This window comes from Nicotiana tabacum, chromosome 19, assembly GCF_000715075.1.
Source record: "Nicotiana tabacum cultivar K326 chromosome 19, ASM71507v2, whole genome shotgun sequence".
NCBI classification, from domain to species: domain Eukaryota; kingdom Viridiplantae; phylum Streptophyta; class Magnoliopsida; order Solanales; family Solanaceae; genus Nicotiana; species Nicotiana tabacum.
In genome coordinates, this window is record NC_134098.1 from 383,650 (window position 1) to 392,105 (window position 8,456).

At 39.7% G+C, this 8,456-nt stretch overlaps 1 long non-coding RNA gene across 1 annotated transcript; it reads right to left on the minus strand.

Annotated features, from left to right (window-relative positions):
• Positions 1-1,299: 1,299 nt before the first annotated feature.
• Positions 1,300-2,269, minus strand: LOC107790618 (uncharacterized). Its single transcript, XR_001649068.2, has 2 exons — positions 1,827-2,269; positions 1,300-1,571 (listed from the first exon to the last, which is right to left on the minus strand). It is a non-coding gene; the product is annotated as an uncharacterized LOC107790618 (long non-coding RNA).
• Positions 2,270-8,456: the final 6,187 nt, after the last annotated feature.

Below are 8,456 nucleotides of genomic sequence, written 5' to 3' on the forward strand. Positions count from 1 at the left end.
AGATGCTCGTTTTCAAAGTTCGAAGGAATGACAAGAGGAAAGGTTAGACTAGTTTAATAAGATCAGGCCGCTAAGTCCAAAATTCATGTCATTATCACTAAGACTGGCTACCACACTTAGATGAGCCCCTTCTTTCCTTCTTTTCCCATAAAAGGAGCATTTTTTGTTAAAATTGCTTTCTTCTATTTGTGCATATCACACCTCCTTTTTCCCTAGGGATAGGGGAGTTTTTCCAATTAAAGTGATATTATTCAAAATGGGATTATTTTATTCAATTCAGAATCGCCATTTGGAATAATTTATGGTGTCCCAAGTCACCGATTTATTTTAAATCCCAAATCGAGGAAATTTGACTCTATTTTTGTGGTCCGCGAACACAGAAGACCGGGTAAGGAATTCTGTTAACCCGGGAGAAGGTGTGAGGCACTCCTGAGTTCCGTCATTTTAGCACGGTCGCTCAACTATTAATAATTGCCCTAATTATCTGATTTAATACATGTTTAAAATCTATTGTGCATTTTTAACTTTATAACCGCTTTTATTTATTTATGGAATTATTTCTGGAACAAGTCACGATTGTCGCACTTATTGTTTTTGAACACACTGCGAACCGCGTAACATGAAAAGTACCCGCGATTAACAAAATGTTTATTATTATTATTGGAGTTATAGTCGAGTCGCATGAAATACACACCTGAATTGAAAAATTATGTATCACGACTATGCCACGGGAACCGTACCCATTGTCGTGGTGATTTAATCACGCGCCTAAAGCAAACTACGATATTCGATTAATAATCAATTTTTCTAAGGTTTGGGATTACATGTGGAGGTCTAGATTTATGGAGTTTATTTGTTGGGAAAGAGTATCAATTTAGTTATTGATTCAAAGCATGCTTATATTTAAATCGCAAAGGCTTATTTCAAAATTAGTTGGTGAAAACTTATATCAAGAGTACAAATCCTGATGAATGAATTGCAAAGTGGACTCGTAACATTAAGAAGAGGCCGTGTTTTCCGTAGTTGACGATGGATTAAAGGAGTTCTTGCTATTTGTTTGTTTATTAATCATAAAGCAAATTGGGGTGTGGGCCAAGCATTCATTTTCAAGTCCCAAACAGGCTATGTAGTAAATATGGAGAGATATGCATTGAAGCCCAAGGCATCATACCCTTAGAATAGTGAGCTTTTCATCAAGCAGCACTGAAATCACCCCTTGTATCTCTAGAAAAAGTTTGGGCTTTTAAGGCAAGCCCAATAATATCGAAAAGGCAAAAGAATCGGCCAATACACCAATAAACGAACTAAACACAACTCTTAATCTAAAGTTATTCAACACATAATTACAATGAATTAACAATAGCTATTACCATGAATTGCATGATCTATCAGTTTTAAACTACTTCCACTTCCATTGTATTTTCTACATAGAAACAGCACCTCAGTCGCATGGCTTTCATTCTTTCCAACGATACTCAATTTACAATGAAATGGCCATTGGGCTATTCTTGTAGATCAAATCAGCCATGGATAGTAGATGAACAGGCAAGCTAAGTTAGAGTGATATCATCCTGTCAGCATCACTTGGCATGAACTTTATTTTTTAAGATTTTAAACTATTGTCATCAAACAAACATCAAGTGGCTTGTTAGCAATTAACTGACTCAGGAATCCATTTTTATATGAGTGTTTTCAAAAATTAGCAAAGGATAAGGATTCAGGCAAATTTAAATATTAAAACTAGTTAGATCTACAACATTTGCCAAACAACAACTTGAATTTGATTCCTGACTTCAAAGTTGAGCAACAGAGATGACTGAACATACCTATTAGCAGAAAACAGGCTGAAATTGAACCAAGTAAAGGTGAGAATCCAAAGAAACAAACCCAGCTAGCAGTTCCAGTACAAACAGCAACAAACAACAACCAACAGCTTCACTTTTGAACTTCGAACAACCTTTTCTTTTTGTAAATTTAGAGAAGGGGAACTTGAACTGTAGAAACTTAGCAATTAACTACTCCCTCTATCTTCTCTGAAATCTCAGTTTTTGTTTCTGGGGCTCTCAAAAATTCTAGGATTTCAGAAAAATTTAGGAGGCCAATTTTTCTATCTTTAACAATGTGTGTCTATATCAATGAACCAGAGAGGTGAGAGTTAGCGTCTCTTGTTAGAAAGAGTGATTATCAATCAGGCGGCGGCTAGGGTTTGTTTGGGTCAAGGGGTGAGATTGGGTTCTGTCCTAGAGTGTAGGGGAAATAAGGGGTTTTGATCTCTTAAGGGAATTGGGAAGGGAAAACGACGTAGTATTGGGTTTAGTACGCCGTTTAATGGTCTCAGGGGTGAATGGTTTGGACCGGGTGAAGTGAACTGAGGCGGGCAAATTTGGATTTTGGGCCTCAAATCAAATGGCCCAAACAACATTAAAGAACCAATAGCCTACTTTCTTCTTGTTTTGCTTTTAAACTCTAACCCAAATTAATTAAAATCCTAAATTAAATTCTAACTCAAATCTAATTTGCAAAATTAAACATACTTACCTATGTTTCTAACAATTAACTAATTTATTTAACTTATAATACATCTAAAGTGCCTAATGTATTTTTGGTATTTTAATATTTTACAAATGCAATTAAAGTGCCTAATGTATTTTTGGTATTTTAACTGCTTGCTGAACTCCTTATTACACCAACGTCAAAATGAAGAAGAAACTAAATAAGCCTATAAGTTACGAGTTACAAGATTCCTATCTATAAGTCTTCAGAAACTTAATCTTGAGTTTTGACTGGTTCTTCATGCAGACTCTGATCTGAATCTTGATGATTGCTAGCTGCAGGTTCTAGTTCGTTCTTCTACGGCTTTTCTGATCAAAATAGGAAATACGATACTCGTGACTTCAGTCATGTCTTGAGCAGTTCACATATTTCATTTGCTTCTGCATTTTGGATTCACTTTCTTTCCTTATTTTGGATTGAGACTTTTTCTTCTGGTCAACTCGAAACTTGTGCCTCGGGGGAAAACCTGCTTAGACATCAAAACAAACAAACGAACAAATTTTTTTCTTCCCCAATTTTCACTAGGAAAATTTTGTGAGTTATTTGTAACAAAAATCTATACTACATCATTATTGAAAACGATAAAAAGGGTCGAGAATGGTGTACCCGGAGAAAACATGATTCATTAGGAATGGTGTACCCTGATTTTCAAAATGGTACCTCAACTAGGGAGTGGAAACACTATATTGGAAAACGAGAATAGGGACTGGAGACACTATACCTAAAATAACGTCAACTAGGGAGTGAAAACCCTATATTGGAAAATGATACTAGGGAGTGGAGACCCTGTGTCTAAAATAAAATCAACTAGAGAGTCGAGACCCTATATTGGAAAAGCGACTAGGGAGTGGAGACCCTATGTCTAAAATATCATCAACTAGAGAGTGGAGACCCTATGTTGGAAACAAGACTAAGGGAGTGGAGACCCTATGTCTAAAATATCATCAATTAGGGAGTGGAGACCCTATGTTGGAAAAGAGACTAGAGAGTGGAGACCATATATCTAAAATATCATCAACTAGGGAGTGGAGACCCTATATTGGAAAAGTGACTAGGGAGTGGAAATCTTATGTCTAAAATAAAATCAACTAGGGAGTGGAGACCCTATGTTAGAAAAGCAACTAGGGAGTGGAGACCCTATGTCTAAAATAAAATCAACTAAGGAGTGGAGACCCTATGTTGGAAAAGCGACTAGGGAGTGGAGACCCTATGTCTAAAATAAAATCAACTAGAGAGTGGAGACCCTATGTCTTAAATATCATCAACTAGGGAGTGGAGACCCTATGCTGGAAAAGAGACTAGGGAGTGGAGACCCTATGTCTAAAATAAATATCAACTAGGGAGTGGAGACCCTATGTTGGAAAATAGACTAGGGAGTGGAGACCCTATGTCTAAAATAACTTCAACTAGGGAGTGGAGACCCTATATTGGAAAAGAGACTAGGAGTAGAGACCCTATGTCTAAAATATCATCAACTAGGGAGTGGAGACCCTATGTTGGAAAAGAGACTAGGGAGTGGAGACCCTATGTCTAAAATATCATCAAGTAGAGAGTGGAGACCCTATGTTGGAAAAAAGACTAAGGGAGCGGAGACCCTATGTCTAAAATATCATCAACTAGGGAGTGGAGACCCTATGTTGGAAAAGAGACTAGAGAGTGGAGACCATATGTCTAAAATATCATCAACTAGGGAGTGGAGACCCTATGTTGGAAAAGTGACTAGGGAGTGGAAACCCTATGTCTAAAATAAAATCAACTAGGGAGTGGAGACCTTATGTTAGAAAAGCAACTAGGGAGTGTAGACCCTATGTCTAAAATATAATAAACTAAGGAGTGGAAACCCTATGTTGGAAAAGCGACTAGGGAGTGGAGACCCTATGTCTAAAATAAAATCAACTAGAGAGTGGAGACCCTATGTCTAAAATAAACATCAACTAGGGAGTGGAGACCCTATGCTGGAAAAGAGACTAGGGAGTGGAGACCCGATGTCTAAAATAAACATCAACTAGGGAGTAGAGACCATATGTTGGAAAAGATATTAGGGAGTAGAGACCCTATGTCTAAAATTAAATCAACTAGGGAGTGGAGACCCTATGTTGGAAAAGCGATTAGGGAGTGGAGACCCTATATCTAAAATAAATATCAACTAGGGAGTGGAGACCCTATGTTGGGAAAAGCAACTAGGGGATGGAGATCCTATGTCTAAAATAAATTCAACTAGGGAATGGAGACCCTATGTTAGAAAAGCAACTAGGGAGTGGAGACCCTATGTCTAAAATAAAGTCAACTAGGGAGTGGAAACCCTATGTTGGAAAAGCGACTAGGGAGTGGAGACCCTATGTCTAAAATAAAATCAACTAGAGAGTGGAGACCCTATGTCTAAAATAAACATCAACTAGGGAGTGGAGACCCTATGCTGGAAAAGAGACTAGGGAGTGGAGACCCGATGTCTAAAATAAACATCAACTAGGGAGTAGAGACCATATGTTGGAAAAGATATTAGGGAGTAGAGACCCTATGTCTAAAATTAAATCAACTAGGGAGTGGAGACCCTATGTTGGAAAAGCGATTAGGGAGTGGAGACCCTATATCTAAAATAAATATCAACTAGGGAGTGGAGACCCTATGTTGGGAAAAGCAACTAGGGGATGGAGATCCTATGTCTAAAATAAATTCAACTAGGGAATGGAGACCCTATGTTAGAAAAGCAACTAGGGAGTGGAGACCCTATGTCTAAAATAAAGTCAACTAGGGAGTGGAGACCCTATGTTGGGAAAAGCGACTAGGAAGTGGAGACCCAATGTCTAAAACAAAGTCAACTAGAGAGTGGAGACCCTATAATGGAAAAGAGACTAGGGAGTGGAGACCCTATGTCTAAAATAAACATCAACCAGGGAATGGAGACCCTATGTTGGAAAAGAGACTAGGGAGAGGAGACCCTATGTCTAAAATAAAATGAACTAGGGAGTGGAGACCCTATGTTGGAAAAGAGACTAGGGAGTGGAGACCCTATGTCTAAAATAAACATCAACTAGGAAGTGGAGACCCTATGTCTAAAATGACTTCAACTATGGAGTGGAGACCCTATGTTGGAAAAGTGACTAGGGAGTGGAGACCCTATGTCTAAAATAAAATGAACTAGGGAGTGGAGACCCTATGTTAGAAAAGCGACTAGAGAGTGGAGACCCTATATCTAAAATAAAATCAACTAGGGAGTGGAGACCCTATGTTGGAAAAGAGACTTATGGAGTGGAGACCCTTTGTCTACAATAACGTCAACTAGGGTGTGGAGGCCCTTTGTTGGGTAAAGCAACTAGGGGGTGGAAACCCTATGTCTAAAACAAAGTCAACTAAGGAATTGAGACCCTATATTGGAAAAGCGACTAATGAGTGGAGACCCTATGTCTAAAATAAAGTCAACTAGGGAGTGGAGGCCCTATGTTCAGAAAATCGACTAGGGAGTGGAGACCCTATGTCTAAAAAAACATCAACTAGGGAGTGGAGACCCTATATTGGAAAAGAGCCTAGGGAGTGGAGACCCTATGTCTAAAATAAACATCAACTAGGAAGTGGAGACCCTATGTTGGAAAAGAGATTAGGGAGTGGAGACCCTATGTCTAAAATAAAATCAACTAGGAAGTGAAGACCCTATGTCTAAATTAAACATCAACTAGGGAGTAGAGACCCTATGTTGGAAAATAGACTAGGGAGTGGAGACCCTATATCTAAAATAACTTCAACTATGGAGTGGAGTCCCTATGTTGGAAAAGAGACTAGGGAATGAAGACCCTATGTCTAAAATATCATCAACTAGGAAGTGGAGATGTAACGACCCGGCCGGTCGTTTCGAGAATATAGCCCCATTTTCACCATTTCTACTTCTTTTTGTGTTATTCATCTATATTATGTTATATCGAGTTATTTGGTTAGGGACCGGAGTGGTTTCAGAGTGAATTGAGGTACTTAATCTCTTAAGTAGAAACTTAAGTTGGAAAAATCAATCGGATGTTGACCTATGTGTAAACGATCTCGGATTTAAATTCTGATGGTTCTGTTAGCTCAGTTAGGTGATTTTGGACTTAGGAATGCGTCCGGAATGTGATTTGGAGGTCCGTGGTAGAATTAGGCTTGAATTGGCGAAATTGGAAATTTGGCGATTTCGGTCGGCAGTGGAAAATTTGATATCAGGGTCAGAATGGAATTCCGGAAGTTGGAGTAGGTTCGTAGTGTCATTTTTTATGTGTGTGAAAAAATTGAGGTTATTCAGACGTGGTTTGGTAGGTTTCGGCATCAGTTGCCGAATTTGGAAATTTAGAAGTTCTTAGGCTTGAATCCGAGGGTAATTTGATGATTTGATGTTGTTTTGAGTGATTTGAAGGTTCGACTAAGTTGGTATGTTGATATATGACTTGTTGGTATTTTTGGTTGAGGTCCCGAGTGCTTCGGGGTGATTCCGGGTGGTTAACGGATTTGTCAAAGTTGGAAAATGCAGCTGAAGCTGCTGCTACTGCTATTTTTGCACCTGCGGAAGAAAGAGTAGCAGGTGCAAGGCCGCTAGTGCGCGTGGGGAGTGTGTAGGTGCGGGCAATGCTAGGCTAGGCAGGTTGCGCACGTGCGAGTTGGAGGTCGCATCTGCGAGCCCGCAGGTGCAAAACCTGGGGCGCAGATGCGGAAAGGGGGATGTTGGTTAGGCTTCGCAGTAGCGAAGGAAACGCGCAGGTGCGTCTTCGCAGGCGCGGGGTTTTGGGCCGCAGATGCTGAAGCTGGGATCCTAAGTGATTTCCGCACCTGCAATGTATTTTTCCGCAGGTGCGGTGGCGCTGAAGCGTGAAAGTTTCCGCAGGTGCGTAAAACCTGGGCAGAAACCATAAATAGAACCCTTCGCGAATTTGGTTCATTTCCACCATTTTCAAGTCGGTTTTTGGAGCTTTTGTAGGGATATTTGAAGGGTGATTCAAGGGCTATCAGTGAGGTAAGTTGCTTGAGCCCTAATACTCGTATATATAGTGATTTTTCATTGTTTAATCATTGTAATTAGTAAAAATGAGGGGTTAGGGCTTGAAATATTTGGAGAGTAATTTAAGAATTTGAAGGACCAAACGATGTCGGATTTTGATGAATTTGGTATGGTTAGGTTCGTGAGTGAATGAGCTTTCTAGTTTTATGAATTTTGTATGATTTTAAGACGTGGGCCCGGGGGGCGGGTTTGAGCCAATTTTGGGTTTTGGTCTAATTTTGTAGTTTTTCTTATGGAATTCATTCCATTTGCACGTATTGATGGTATTGTACTAGTTGTGAATAGATTCGGAGCATTTGGAGGCCAAGTCCAGAGGCAAGAGCATTGTGGGGTAGAGATTTGACCGGTTTGGGGTAAGTAAAGATTGTAAATCTCGTTCTGAGGGTACGAAACCCCGGATTTTGTATCATTCTACTATTTTTAGTGACGCACATGCTAGGTGACGGGCATGTGGGCGTGCACTGTTGGGGATTGTGACTTAGTCCGTCCCATAGCAATTGTAAAGTTGCATACTTTGTTGAAACTATATGTTACTTATATGTTTTAGAAAGAATTTCTTTAAATTGGGCAGAATACCATGTTTGGGCCTTGCGCCAGTGCTGTTTGGACCCTTAGGGGCTGTTTCTTACTATACTCTCATTGTTTTCGATTGAAAAACTATACTCAGTCATGTTTATACTTGTTTACCGCATAACTCAATTTTATGACTCTATTTTGATACATATAAATATTTTGGGCCGAATGCCCAGTTTTACTAAAATGCCCGAGTGGCTTGAGAGGTTTATGACTGAGCGAGGCCAAGGGCCTGATTGTGAGGATGAGTGTGGATCGGGGCTGCCCGCCTGCAGCATACTTTATTATTATAGCACGTGAGTTGTCCGTGCAG